Consider the following 15000-nt stretch of genomic DNA (forward strand, 5'->3'; position numbering starts at 1 on the left):
CATATATATATATATATATATATATATATATATATATATATGATATAATTTCTGACATGTTTTACTTTTATAAAGGCTTTTTGTGCAATAAGTCCATGTATGAAGGTCTCTCCAGTCCTTGCTTAATGATAATAAGAGTTAGTTTTGTCCTGGAAAAGCTTATAGTTCTCAGACGACCCAGCTAGAGCCATGCTGGGGAATCTTAAAAGGCTTTGTCTCAAAGTGAAGATGTACAGAAACATTCTTCCCCGTCAAGGGGAGAGCAGAGACTGCTTTTCCTTCTGCTTGAGGCACAGGGTTTGGAGATACAACGCAGATCCCGTAGGGTCACCAGTAGCTCCTTGCATGACTGCTAGTAATCAGTTTAGGACCGTGTCTCCTTTGCAGAAATTTTGGCATTAAAGAGGAAAGGGCTGTCCTCTCTAAAACAGCTTTGAATGAGACTGTAGTGTGAATTCTTAGGGAAATATTTCCTTTTATTTTTTCCTTGAGTCCTCTATCCTTTTTTGGTGTCTGAGAAAAAAGACATTTTATGCAAGTGAGAGACTGCCATCTTTTTGGGACAGGGAGGGAATGTGCAGGCAAAAGCAAAACTGAGGAACTTAGTCAGGAAGCTTTGTTGGAACTTCCTGGGTTTTGATCTTGGAGCAGAATCTGACCTGTGGCAAAGAGCTGCAAGTCCTCCATCTTTTTTGTATGTGAAAGCAAAGCTGCCCTGACGTAGGTGGGCAACGTCTGGTGAAGAGCTGCTTTTTGGGAGCTCATACCTTCCCGTCCATCCCTTTTAATCCTCCTGGTCCCAAAAGAGCAAAAGGACTCCTAGTGTATTACTACTCAATTCAAGGAAGTTTTTCTTCTAATCTCTTCAAACGTGATAATGAGGCAGTCCAGGTACCAGAGATAAGTAGCTTGATGAGTCTGAATTACCTTAGGTGGTGTTATGAATAGGAACTAATTGTCTGTCTGCAGAGGAGGTCTTTCTGGTGAGGAGACTAATTTCATCTTTTTTCTAGCTTCACAGTTGGCTGTTTTTTGGGGGTTGGGTGTGCATGTGTGTATTTATTTGGATGAGACTGTAGATTTTCTCAAACCTCTCCATCACTGCTAGCAAAGCACATTATTAGCAATAGAAGTGTTACCTTTCTATACAGCCTCTCTCCTGACCCTTTTCTAGACTCTTTTCCCTATAAAGGTTGGCAAAGAGAGTGTTTTTAGGATCCGTAGAGAACAAAGGGAGATTTTTTCCTAGTGGGTGTCTGTGGAAGCTGCAGTCATGAGAGAGAAACCACATACTAATAATGCTCCACTAATTTATGTGTATTGCTTTCCCAGTTTTTATTCAGAGACTGAGTCACCACTTAGAACAGAGTAGAACCTCACATTTATCTTTTTTTTTTTTTTTTTTTTTTTTTTCCCTTTTTTTTTTTTTTTCCCCACTACCTTAAATTAAGCTGCTCTATAGTGGACCAACACTATTGAGTACCATGCTGCAGTGATGGATCAATATTGCTCAAAAATAATAACACTATCTATTTAAAAGCAAGGAACTTGGGGTTGCTTTGGGTTTAGAAACATCGTAACCTAAGTGCAGACCAGGTCCACTCCTACTTAGCTGTGTTCAAGCTGCGTAGTATCTCTAAGGTCACATGTTATGTATACTGCTTGGTTTATGTCTGTATCACTGTGACTTGTTACCCTTTTCTATTTTTACAGATTGTTTCTAAACCTAGTAAAATCCTTTCCCCACTCAGACTGCAAAGAGTTGCCTGATTGCACCCAGCTATATAAATCATACTGGGTTAAATAAGGAACTAACAAGTTCAGAAAAATGTGAATTTCTGAGGTGTAATAACATAGCATTGTATTATTATAAGCAGAACGTGCCTTATCTGCTTATGGATCTTCATTCGTCGTGTATCAGGTGGGGCTAGAGATTGATAAATGCTTGTTTCCTCAGTAGCTGTTGTTTCATGTCATACCTGGGATGTCCAGATGGCTTCCTCTATGGGTGCAGGGTGTTGTCACCATCCACCTCTACTGTCTACTCTGTAGAGACTGTTTCAGTCCATTGGAATAGTTTTCTGTCCCCAAGGGCACCTTTCATGGGAGCGTGACACGAACCCAAGTACAAGCTTGTGCAAAGCTGGGGGAAGTGTTTTTGAGTATGAGATGTTGCTGTTCTGCAGTGAGTGCAGTTGAGCTGAGACAGTTTAATGAACTGGAAAGCAGAGGTTTTCTGTGTGCACTGAGGGAACAGGTGGATGGTGATATGGAGCAGATCTTTATGGAAAAGAGGATGTTATCTATGTAAAAAATACTACTTCAAGTGGGTGAGTGCCTATGGAGAAGTGAGCAAGGAGACGATGTAGGTGGTGTATTGTGCTTCTCATGGCACATGTACAACAAGTGTCCCAAAATTCAAGGGTTGTTTTCTGGGGGTGGGTTTTTTGGGTTGCGGTTTTTCATTTGTTTGTTGTGTTTCTTCTGGTTTAGGTTGTTTTTTATCTTTTGGTGGTTTCTTCTGTTTTGTTTTGGTTTTGTTTGTTTGAGGTTTTTATGTTGTTTTGTTTTTTTAAATAAAGCAAATATGGTAGCTTCACACATTGCTGCCAACACTGTGTTAGGATCACCATGTCTATGGTGCTGTCAGGAAGATTGCAGGGTCTTCATCAAAACCAAGCTGATGCGAACCTGAATACTTTCAAGAATGAGACCTTTTACACTGAAAAAATGCTGAAGGCCGAAAAGGTGCTAATTTATTTAAATTATCTGTATATATGTCGAGCCCCATAGTTTCCAGAGGAAGCTGACAGTTGTAACTTAAAGAAAGCTTTTCTTAAATTTAACAACAAAATCCTAACACAGAAAGTTGCAGCAGAAACCTTGAGCAACTGAGCTGATAAACATCTGTAGTGATGCAGATGTACAAAAATACAGTTTTCTGCTATTAAGCTTTTAAATGTCAGTAAATGGCAGTTTAGTAGATCATTTGCTAATAATGATTACATTTCTCATTAAAATGTTTCCTTCATTATTCTTCAGGTAGAAATGTGTAATTCAACGATTGTTACATCAATTATACTTAAAAAGCTCATTAAAATACTGAAATATTATCTCTCATAGCCAGAGTACTTTGAGTACTGTACTAATTACAAACGGAATAAACTCTTGTAATATCACCATCTGAATTGATGCCTTATAAATTCTTAATGCAAAGCTAACATATAAAGTGTAAATCAAATATATAGATCCAATAAAACAAAACCTTTTTAATCTTGTTTTACCTTCAAAAGGATTCTGATTATTGTAATTAAATAATGCATGATATAATAAAGATCTAGGATGTGTGATTATTTCATTGGCAATTGAATATTGGTGCTTTTTATTTATGCAGGCAATTTATCACAGACAATATGCATCAAGCATTAAAATATTGATACAATTATACCTATCCTGCTGAACCAATAAAAAAACTGTGACATGACTCTCTGCTGATGATATGAGGATGGTTTGAAATACTTGTTAAATTTTAATATTCTGATGTGCTGGGTTATGCTAATTCTGGTATGGAATAATATTTCCTATATCTACTGTTCTGCCTTTTATTTCTGTGAGATTACAAATCCAGCTTCACTTAGCATGGCTAACAAGTACTGCTTTGCTTGCTGCTCTGTTGGTCCCTCCAAGGAAGAAACATTAAAAGACAGCTTTGAATTTCACTTTTTAGGGTTGTTATTTTGCTAGGAATACAACTGTTTAATTTTTCTGCTGCTGTATCCTGTTATTCTTTCTAAGATTTTCACAAAGGCTTCTGGCCCAAGCAGGGACTAACATGCCTGTAGTCGGTGGATTTACTAAGACTGGTTTCAAAGCAAATGCATTTTCCTTATTGTCCCACTTTCTTAACGCTAGCATCCTGGTGTCAAGATAAAATATAAAAGGAACAATCGGCTTTTTTTCCGGTGGAACAGCAACTCTACCAGGTCAGATGTAAATTGTGAAATTGGGCAAAATTTCCATATCTTTAATCTTATAAAACTCGTTTCTTTCCAAAGGAACTAAAAAAATATACTTAATAGGCTAGTAATTATTCTGCCACTTTTCTGCAGGTAAGCTGAGGCGCAGAAAACTACTGAAGGATATCTACTGAGCTAGTCTCTTGTCAGTGAGTTGAAAGGAAACGTATCCTTAACAGCCCACAAACAGAACACTGGGCACCCACCTTCATTGCCTATTTCAGCCAAGTCAGCTGTCACATCAAGAGTTGTACTTCCTCCAATAGAATAACACTGCGGAAGTTCCTACAAGATTAACCTATCCCACCATTCATATATTCTAATTCATCTCGTGAGGGAACTTCTTGAAGACATGACGCATTTTTATAGCACAAAGAAAACAAAGTGGCCTAAAACAAATATTTGCATCTGCTGGCTTTCTGAAACGGCCTTTGGATATCGCTGTTCTTTCAAGTGAGGAAAGAAATTGCAAACTTCTGAATAAACAGCAGTAGAAAGATCAGACAGCACCAGCAAAACGTAAGGATTGTATAGCTATGGGTGAAAGTAAACCCTTTGCTGAGGGTCATCCTTGAAAATGATGAGGCTTTTCAGAGACCTAATAGTAAGTCTTTCACTTCATAAAGTTATAAAACTGTGATTTATGTGTCTGATTCACCAAATTGGTGAGTACAACCTACAAAGTGCCAAACGCTTGATTCTTTATTTTCAATGAGGGAAGAGAGCATTTAGTGTCTTGCAAGATGGGAAGTTCATTTTTCCATAACTTGCCATCAACCTAATCATGTTTTTTTACTATCTTCTGAGAGAGTTTTTCTTTTCTTTTTGCTCAGTGTACTTGTTTTTTCTCAGATACTGCCCAATCATCACAAATGTCTCTGCTATGTCATATTTATGAGCTCCTGTTTAGCTTAAATTAAAATCACGCTCTCAGAACAAATAGTCCCATGACCAAAGGCTGGTATTTCAGGACATGTACTTAGTTCAGATAAATATAACCAAAATGGTTAAAGAGGAACGTTTTAATACCTGCTTTCTATTTTAATCCAAAATTGACAGCTTACACAGAATAAAAAATGGAAAAAAGAGAGTTAGTTAAGTAGTCCGCTTGCTAATTGATTTTTTAAAATGCTGTAATTTGTAGGCATATGCTAATATTTGTTGTTAATTCCTATTTCCCTCACTCCCAGTTTACAGCCAGGAACTATGAAGGGGCCACATAATCACAGTGCTGTCACATGTCTGACAGAGTCTGAGGACCCAGTGCATCTACCCACTTGCAATTTGCCAGCACTTTGAAGCTATTACTCCATGTGCATATTGTGCTTGTATATGTACATATGTAGGAGCAAAAAAAAGTCCCAGGGAAAAAGCCTACTTATATTTATGTGTTGGTAGAAAAGAGTATTTTAATTCTTGCGTTCATGTACGTGCCTTGTTTGAAACACTTTTGCTCTGTGGTCTAGGTTGTCTCTTTCCTGTAGTTAATTGGATGATGTTTGAGAGAAAGGACTTGGTAACATACAGCTTTGAATCATTTGTTTTAAAGAAAGAAAAATTCTTGGGACTTATTAGCACTGGAAAATATATTAATGGTTTACCTGTTAAAGTAGCAGCCTGTACTGAAAATGTGCAACTTAGAATATAGATACTCTTTCTCTATAAAAGTAGCTGATTTAGTCAGAAAGGTGACAGTTAAGACTCGTTGCAGGAGAAATTTTTGCATCTTTGCAGAGTGACTTTTTTTTTATACTTTACCATAGTGGCTGTCCATCACAGTTGTTATGTATGCAGGCTGAGTGAGCCCGCGGGGGATCCTAGTTATTTACACTCTTTTTCAAGCTTCGAAGCTGTTATAATCATTCGCTGTCAACTTTGTGCTGACACTGAATTTTACTTTGTGTTTTTTATGCTCGGTTTGGGTCTAAAATACTGGCATCCATACCCTACACTGTAATTCTATGGGTGACTGAGTTGACCAGCAATATACAGTATTACTAACAGAGCTTTAGAAACCTGCTGCATATGGAGATTTCAGGATTTGTTGATTGTGGACAGTAAACAAAGTCCCCAGGCTTTATGCTTTTATCCTAGTGGTGGCCCTCAGGAATAAACTGTGTTCCGCGTTTCATCTCATTGCATTTTCATCTTTAAAAAAATGTAAATATTATTTTCGTTTTCTACAAAGCTGCAAAGTTAGAGCAGGAAAAGTTTTTCATTGCATTTTTTATTTTCATACTTGCTTGTTTTCTCCAGGCCTGTGTTTTAAGAAATGCATATTTTCCTGTGATCGCCACATGTTTAGCATGAAACTGCAGATAGTAGTGGAGCTGGTAATGGGCTAATACTTCAGATCCAAATGGAAATAATGCATTGTGTGAAATGTTGGGAATAAATTATCATGCAAGAGCATGCATTGACAAATATATAGGGGTTTTGCACTCTTTTATGTTTAGAAAGGCAAATTTGCATGCCTGTGCTTAAATGTCTTTGGTCTGCAATGCAGTGAATAAACAAACTTATTTCCCATGTCCTCCAAACCTTTCCTTTCTGAACAGGCCCCTTAACCTTAAATGACAGCACACTGACTGATTTCTGCATGTTTGAAGTGTGAGATATTGGTGTCCAAGTTACCAGCAACCGTATGAAATTTCAGGTACTTTGGGGCCCAAAGGGAGCGATCACACAAAATGATATGACCCTGTTCTTAACTGGACTTGAAATAAAACTGGTCAAGGATCTTGTGTGCTTGGTCAATGTAATAAAGTAGACAAATAATTACTGAGCAAATCAAACACACTTACACCTCAGATGATTTTGAAATATTATCTATAATCGGGCACTTCTGTGCTAGGAGGAAAGGTTAATAAAGTAATTTAAAAAAGATTGTGTGGAGTATTACAGAAACAGAAGAGGACTGGTGATCATAATTGTTAATCTCCTGAAACACCAGTCCTCTACTGCACAAAGCATATATTTTAGTACAACTCCTTATTGTTCGTTCCACTTATTACTTTATTATATTGCTTAATTACCTTTTGTAAGAAATCTTATTTTAGCTTTTTTTTTTTTTTTTCCTTTAATAACAAATAATGTGGATGCAAATATTTTGGAAGAAAAGCTTATTTAAAGTCCTACCAGTTAAGGATTGATATTAAAACACTTAGGATGGATGGATAGATGGATGGATGGATGGGTAGATAGATAGATAGATATTTGGAGATTTATTGACGACAAACTCAGTTGTGAAATGCCACCATGAAGTGGGTAAATATGTCCTCCACTACTCTTTTTCTAGCCCCGTTGTGTATGAATGGAGCCTAGCATAGAATACAAGAAGAAGCACCGAGTTTTTGATTTTTGGTAGTTGTGATTAGTTCCCCTGAATCACATTTCTTGTTAGTGGCATTAGCTTAAACTAAAGAAAGCTCTGTGTGCAGAAGCATCTCATCTAATTTTTAAGTTGTGTGTTGTCTGCCTCCTTTCTGTATTCTGACACTCTTACATTCCCTACATAGAGTGTTACTGAATGCAGTTGAAATTTATGTGGTGAAATGCTGGGGTTTCAGCCCCAAGCCCCAAATTAAGGTTGACATATGGGTGATTCCCACAGCCCTTCACAAAGGGGGGGTGAGTTTCCCTTTCAGTTTCCCTCCAGGGTGCGGCTGGCCTTGCAGGGAGAGCCATTGGGTAAAGCAGCCCCAGGTGTCCTGCATTAAGTAAACAAAGGTCAGGTGTCCCACTTAGGGATAAAAGCTGGGACCACTTGCAGCAAGGGGCAGTGTCTGTCTGTGAGGTGGATGCACTTTCCTGTTGGGGAAGGACCTCCTGCCTCCCTGGGACTGGGCTCTAGTCAGGTCTGGCTTTTGTAAACGTGGGATCTGTAGAGATTGATTATGTGGCTTCCTTGGTCTTATGTGTTTGGCTTGTTGACCTGGTTGTCTTCCCTCCCTTCTGTGGGAGACTGTATTTCACTGTTTATTGCACCTGTTGTTGGTCATGTAGTGTCGTTGTTGGGATCATTGGGATTGATGTCAATTATGTATAACCTGATTGACTTGTGTGTACCCCCAGTGATCACCCATGTACTGACTCTTTTGTATCAAATACAATTTAGTTGTTGTTTCATTTTTATGCTGGCTGTGTCCTTTATGCTAGGCCTGATAATTGGTAAAACATGTGGCCACTGTGAAGAATTTGTACTTGGGCTTGCAATGGTTGGTAGTTTATAGAGCAGTTGGGATGTTAAAATTTTCTTATCCTCATCCAGTGGCCATGAATGGGGTTGCTGTGCCATTTTCTGAAGGAGATCTCACAGACCATGGTGGTAGCAATTGTATAAGTCTCTCTTTTGTAAAGAAGGCAAGTTTTGAAATGGTCATTTGCAATTTAAGCTGCATGAGGGACATGTTCCTGCAAAACAACTTCACTGCTCAGAAAAAAATTGCCTCTGGTAATTCATGGCAGGGGAAAAAAAAAAAAAATCTGTGTGTGGGCTTGAAAGAATGATTTTTCTATGAGTTTGGTAGTGGAGGTGGTTCATCTCACACTCCTTTAGGTGTAATTAGTTTGTCCCAGATATCAAAATGCTTTCAGCAAGATAAAACCAAAAGCCTCTTAGTGGTCCAGGTACATCTACTCCACCAATATCTCTGCATCCACTGGTCTTTAAGCCAGAATACCATATTTGCCTCGTAAGTGGAGTAGAAGGAGTGTAGCAGTTTGAAATGTGGAGTCTGCCACAATTTCTTCTGTGTCTCCTGTGTCATTTGCCTCTCTTGGATGGCTGTTTCCAGAAATATAATGACAGCTGCTTGCAGCTCCTGCAGAATACTTCCTCTGATTTATGGGAGCATGGCTGCTGGTTAGGGTAGCAGGAGAACCAAGGAGATGGATATTATGGTAAATATTTATTACCGTGAGTTTATTGTGCATATATTACTATGGTTTGAATTGAAAAAAGTCTACTCCAAGCAGATGTGATTTTGTGAGAAACACAGGTCTGTTTTCCGTCTCCAGGGGATATAATCCTGAGGATGCCTCAGCAAATTAATTTCTCTAATGTATAATTTTGGCTAGTAGAGACTGATGTTGAATAAGAATATGATTGTTCTTTGCATTCTTATAAAATTATCCACTTGAGTGATTTGGTGCTGGTCAAAGCATCAAAGCAGATTCTTTTTTTTGTTTGTTTGTAACAAACATCTGAGTATGTTGTTTGGCTTTGTCATCTGCACAGTTCTGCAGTAAGATTGGAGTTTTCTTGTAACCTTTCATAGACATAAGATGTACAGGTGGAGAAGGAAACGATAACATCTATATGGGCTTTACACAATTAAGGCCAGAGCACAGAGCAATGTGACTTTTTTTTTTTTTCAAATGAGGATCCAGAATTTCACACTATGAATATCTGAGATCCAATACACTGAACAGGTTAGAAAAGTAATACAGTCATAGTAATTACTTTCATCTGGCAAAATATTTCAGTCAGCAATGACTAGCAATAAAGTAAAATGATCACCTTTAGTATATCTATTACAAAAACAATTCTCTAAGAACAGCTTAAAATGTCCTCTGGAATATCAAGCATCAGTTCTGGAGTCAAACATTGCTTTTCTGTTTTCATGGGCTCTGGTACTCTCAAGGCCTGGTTCCAGACAAAGGGGGGAAAATTACTTCAATTAAGTATGTATAAATATAGAGAATACTATCCATCACGTTGCTGTAAAAAGAAAATCTAGTTTTTTGGCTTTTAGGTTTTACACAAATCACTTATCTCCTCCTTAAAAGAGATCCTTTTTTTTTTTTTTTTTTTTTTTTAATATAAATATAGTGAATGCGAAACACCATTAATCCAGTAGTAATATCATCTGATAGTAGTTAATCCCTGCTTAGGGATGGCTTTGCCTGGTCCTTTGGAATATAGAAATGTGCTTTTACTGTTAGGCATTTTGTTTAAGCATCAATCAGTTCTTAATGCTTAATTGTCTTCTTTTTTTCCCCCCCTCTATAAAAGACCACCAAGTAAAATGAATACTGTCTTCAAAGGTATTTCCTTGGGAGTCTTATTACATTCTTTAGCCAGTTATTTTGTATTCTAAGGTTATGGATCAAGGGCATCCCATGCCTGTGGTTTGGACTTGGCTATCTGCTGTGACAGGATGATGCAGACGTACCAGAAGATCCTAATCTGTCAGAGGAAGTCTATTAAATTCAAGCCCCTAAGCTGTCTCAACCAAATCAGTGATACCAAACTTACATTTGTTTTTGTGATGACCATTCATTTTGGTCAAATGAAGAAATTGCTAGTGTGGTTTTTGTGGCTTCAGGGGTGAAATCTATGAATGTCACGTATCTTTTAGCCTCTCTACTCTCTCTGAAACGTTATTGAGAATGCTCCTGTATGGAAAAAAAAAAAAAAACAAAACACACAAACCCACCAACCATTTTTATTGCAGCTGTTTATAAGTCACCTTGATCATAAAAAGTTGGGGAAAAGAAGCATTAGCTTCTGTAGAAATAATTCTTTTTGTGAATAATAGATAAGGTTGGGAAAAAGCTAGTCTGTCTGTAGACAACTGTGTAGCAGGAAGAAAAAGCAATTTTGAGATATATTTGGAAAGATTCATTGTGTTTGGCAATAGCAGTAAAGACTGTTACAGACTGTGGACCTTGGACTTGTCCTGGAAGCTGTGAACCTGGCTGCTTTTGAGGTCCACTCAGTGCAAGAAATCAAAGAGGCAAAAAATATTTGAGGTATTTTACTGGTCTAATAGATTTATGTACAGATCTTTAGTTTCTGTTTAAATATTCACCATGATATATCAAGACATGTGTCAAATGGTGAATGTAGAACTCTTTATGCTGTTTTGCTGTAGAATAAAAATATAGGGCAGATTTGGGCCACTTTTGGTGAGCTAAGAACTAATTGCTTATTTTTTAGCCTTTTTCAGCTCCGAGACATTTTCTGTCTCAATGCTTGATATTACAGTTTGCCCATCTCTCTTTTGTCAAGTTATAAGGTAAAATTCTGTCCCTATTGAAGTCAGATTTTGGCCATATAGTTCAGTGGGATGAAGTTTAGATCCTGTATGCAGTCCCCCTTTTGGCTGAAACTTGTCTGGCACACTTTTAACAACAAAAATGTGAACTGATGAATCCAGAGTGAATCCAAGTGTTGTCTTGAATCTAAAGTGTTTTCTTTGATCACATTGGAGTTTTCAGAACTTCTTCGGGTCCCTGGGCAGATAAAAACTTAAAGACCAAATCAAGCAATAAGCAATAATGTTACGTTACTCCCTTCAGTACGCAGAGAGAGGCGGTTGCAGAGGGTAGTACCTGTAGGTTGGAGAGGCGGTGCATGCCTCAGAAACGTTTGTGACACTTGGTTCATTCTTTAATTTGTTCTGTTTTCCTTCTGGATAGGTCTGCTTAGAAAAACCTCAATTGAGAGCATTGTATAAAGGCTGTGGCAAAGGGAGTCCAAATCTGGTGTTTAGAAAATCTGAGTTTGATTATGCTGTGTTGTACCCCAGCTTTATTAGCTCAGTTCTCCTACTGTTTTGTTCAAATTCTCTCCATGTGAGACTCTTATTTATAAGTTTATGTGACTTTCCACTCCTCATTCCTTTTGACCCTGCTCCTGTTTTCTCTTCCTCCCTGTTTGCCAGCTACTAAGCTTAGGACAGCTAATTCTTCAGGAGGGCCTGTTTCCTCAGGAATGTAAAACAACATACTAAGTCCTGAGCTAATTCACCAAGTTCCACAACTGGTAGTAACATCTGGATGCAAAATGTGTGAATGGAAAGCTCCTGCAATAGACATAAGAGAATAGATACAGAATGAAAATACCCCAAACTTTTTTTTCATCACATTTTTAAAACACAGGCCATATTTAAACTAACAGGTTTTGTGCTTAGGAAGTTGAACTAGAAAATTAATCTAGTGAATGCCTTTCCTTTATAATGATAAGATAAACATGATTTTTAGCGGGGGCACATGGGGTGGGGTGGGTTGATAGCCAAATTATTTCAGTATGTGACACATACATACAAAAAAAAAAAACCCTTCCTTTTTACTTGCTTTTATATAAAAAGGTATAAGGTATGTTACTTCTCCTAGGTTTCCCAAAATGGATCACTGACTGTGACAGACAGTAATTAGTATACATTTTTTGTGCAAGAAGACAAAGTTTGCGAAGATGTAGTTAGGTCCATTTGCTTTCAAAAAAGGTTATGTTATAAGGAGGAAAAAATTACTATAGAAATTGCTGAGTTATTTTGAAACAAGCATTTAATTTAAAAGCTAACCTTACAAAAACTTGTTTTCATTGACAGCTTCATTGGAAACACAGTTTTTATGGCTAATAATGGGCAATGGCAGAACCAAATATGTAAAGATCCCAAATGTGTTGGACCTGAACTCTTATGTTTGAAAACCAGCTTGAATTTATCCCCATGCTCAGGAGCCTGCAGGACTGTCACCTCACAGAGCTGTTCCCCTTCTCTCATCCCTGTTCAGAGGGATATTAGCATGCATCAAGCCAAGGTGTGAATTTATAGTGCAGTAGCAACACTGTACTAAGTCTCAGCATGACACTTCCTAGCTTGCGCTGAGAGCACCTTTGCATGGTATGATTTAGCAGAAGTATTTCTGGGGTGCATCTGCACTGCAGAAGATGTGAACTGAAATCTATGTGTCTGCCCTGGACTTGCTTTAAACTCCACTATATACAGATGGCCTTGCAGAGACCTAATCACAGGACGCTACATCAATATTTATTCTGCTTCTGGGCTGTACTTTTGGAACCCCGTACAGCTCAGTGCTGCCACAGTTGCACTGTTAGCAGTTTCAGGCTAGTTAGCAGAAAGCCACCTGCTGCAGCATAACTTCTGAGATGGATGGGAGCACTGTGTTTCCTCTCTGTGCTCGGACATATCCTTCTCTGCATCCTGACCACTTTGGACACCAGTCCCTAAGCAAATCAGGGTTTACACTTGAGCTACAGAGTACATCAAGAGGGAAAGGTGAGGTTTTCACCATCCCTTGGTGTGAGCTCAAGCACATCAGTGGTTAGGCTGAGCTTGCCTGAGTAGCCCAGACTGCATGGGACCAGAGCTAGCAGGTGTTTCTGCTGGGTTCAGCAAGGCTTTGTAAGAGATGCCCTCTGTCCTATCTTTGAAAAACTGGTGCTCTATAAATTCACTTGCTGCTTCTGCGTTGGTTACAGAAGAAGATTATATGGTGCTCTACGGGCTGATAGATATTAGGCAGTTGGTAATGTCACATCACTTAGCCCACGGTATATACGATAGTGAAACCTCGTCTGTAATGAGGCTACTGCTGTCACAGTGAGTATGGTGGTATGTGGCAGGAGGAATTAGAGAATGCAGTGTTCAGCTAAGTGGAAAAAATAGGAGATCAAACCTTGAAATCAAAACTGCAGCACACTTTTGTTGCTGTATTTTGCTTTGGAAAAATATAACTGTTCTAAAAATTCAAGTGGTAAAAACCAAAACTGGTGAGAAAGCTCTAAAATTACATGTAAAGGTGATCCGGCTAACCGCTTCTGCCCCCCGGTTAGGAAACTGGCAAAAAATTAAAATTTCAGATTCCAGCAGATTGGACTGATCCTTCATAGTTCATCTTTCTAGTTACTTGGATGTGATGCTTGATCATTCATGTATGTTCTGAAACTGAAGTTGCTGATTTTCAGCTTTGGACTCCACTTAGAGCAATCTGAGGGATGCTTAACCTCGATTAGCTGGCTACCCTGGAATGAAGAAGTATCTTGTTATTGTAGAGATGTTGTGGGTACTTTGTGCACCCCTTAAAACTGCCAGGAAAATCCTTGCACTCCATTAATGAATGAACACACCAAGTAAGTTGATAAGCGTGTTTCCTGTTAGTCAGAATATGCTGTTATATCACTTCTTTCCCATTGCTCCTGCATAGTGGAAAAAAAATGTTTTGAAGGACCCTGTGTCTCTGTACAAAGCGGATTTGAATAATTTTAAACATGTAGCAATATATGATATTGTCACTTATGGCAGCTGAACAACTAATCTACTTGATGCAGTGATACTAAATATGCTTTGGAGAACATGTGTCAGTCAGATGGGGGGTGTATGTGTGAGCTCTTCCATAGGTTTCGTTATTTCAAGTCAGTATTTTTCCATTAGAAACTCCCCAGCTAAAAAATAAAATGGAAAGCCAAGCATCAACCTTGCATTTCAAATATGAACTGGAAACAAACCCAGTTTAGTTTTTCACTAGATAAAAATTGTTTTCTTCTGCCATAATTCAATTCACATTTGGTTTATTTGAGAATTCATGTTTTCTAACCCTTCTTGCTCATACTTCTGAATATCTTGGTTTGTTGCATCCAGTAAAGCTTTTATATATATATATTAAAAAAAAAATATATTTTTATTTTTTCTGAATTTACATTCAAAGAGGAGGCCTCCCCCTCCCGACAAGGCCTTCCACCTGAGGGCAGCACAGTCATCAACTGTGACTAACTTACTCAGAGTCAATCTTTCTTGTCCCAGTCCAGCTTCATCTCGACTCCAGCTCAGGTTTTGTTTTAATCCCCGCCTTACATTGTTTGCCATAATGAGATATGATCACTCTTAACTTTTCAAACCTTTCAACTTCATTTTACTGGGAGCTGCATCCCTTAGCTTATGTTAAAATATAGAGAACTTACCTCCGTTGTTCCCTGGGCCATTATAGTGTACAGTGTCTTTCTTTGTCTTAATATATTAATGTTAGAAGTAGCATACACACAGTGAGGTACTAGGAGGGTCTGGATATCGGTATGAAAAGGTATACTTTTAACTTTGTGCTACTCCAAACAAAACTGAACCTTTTTTTTTTTTTTTCTAGTATTCTGGGATTTCTTCTCTTAAACTCGATGCTGACAGTGCAAGAGGTAACACCTTTCAGCAGGTAAAATATGTTGTTATGGAAGGGATGTATGGCA

This window comes from Athene cunicularia (assembly GCF_003259725.1).
Source record: "Athene cunicularia isolate RWA chromosome 3 unlocalized genomic scaffold, athCun1 chr3_part1, whole genome shotgun sequence".
NCBI classification, from domain to species: Eukaryota; Metazoa; Chordata; class Aves; order Strigiformes; family Strigidae; genus Athene; species Athene cunicularia.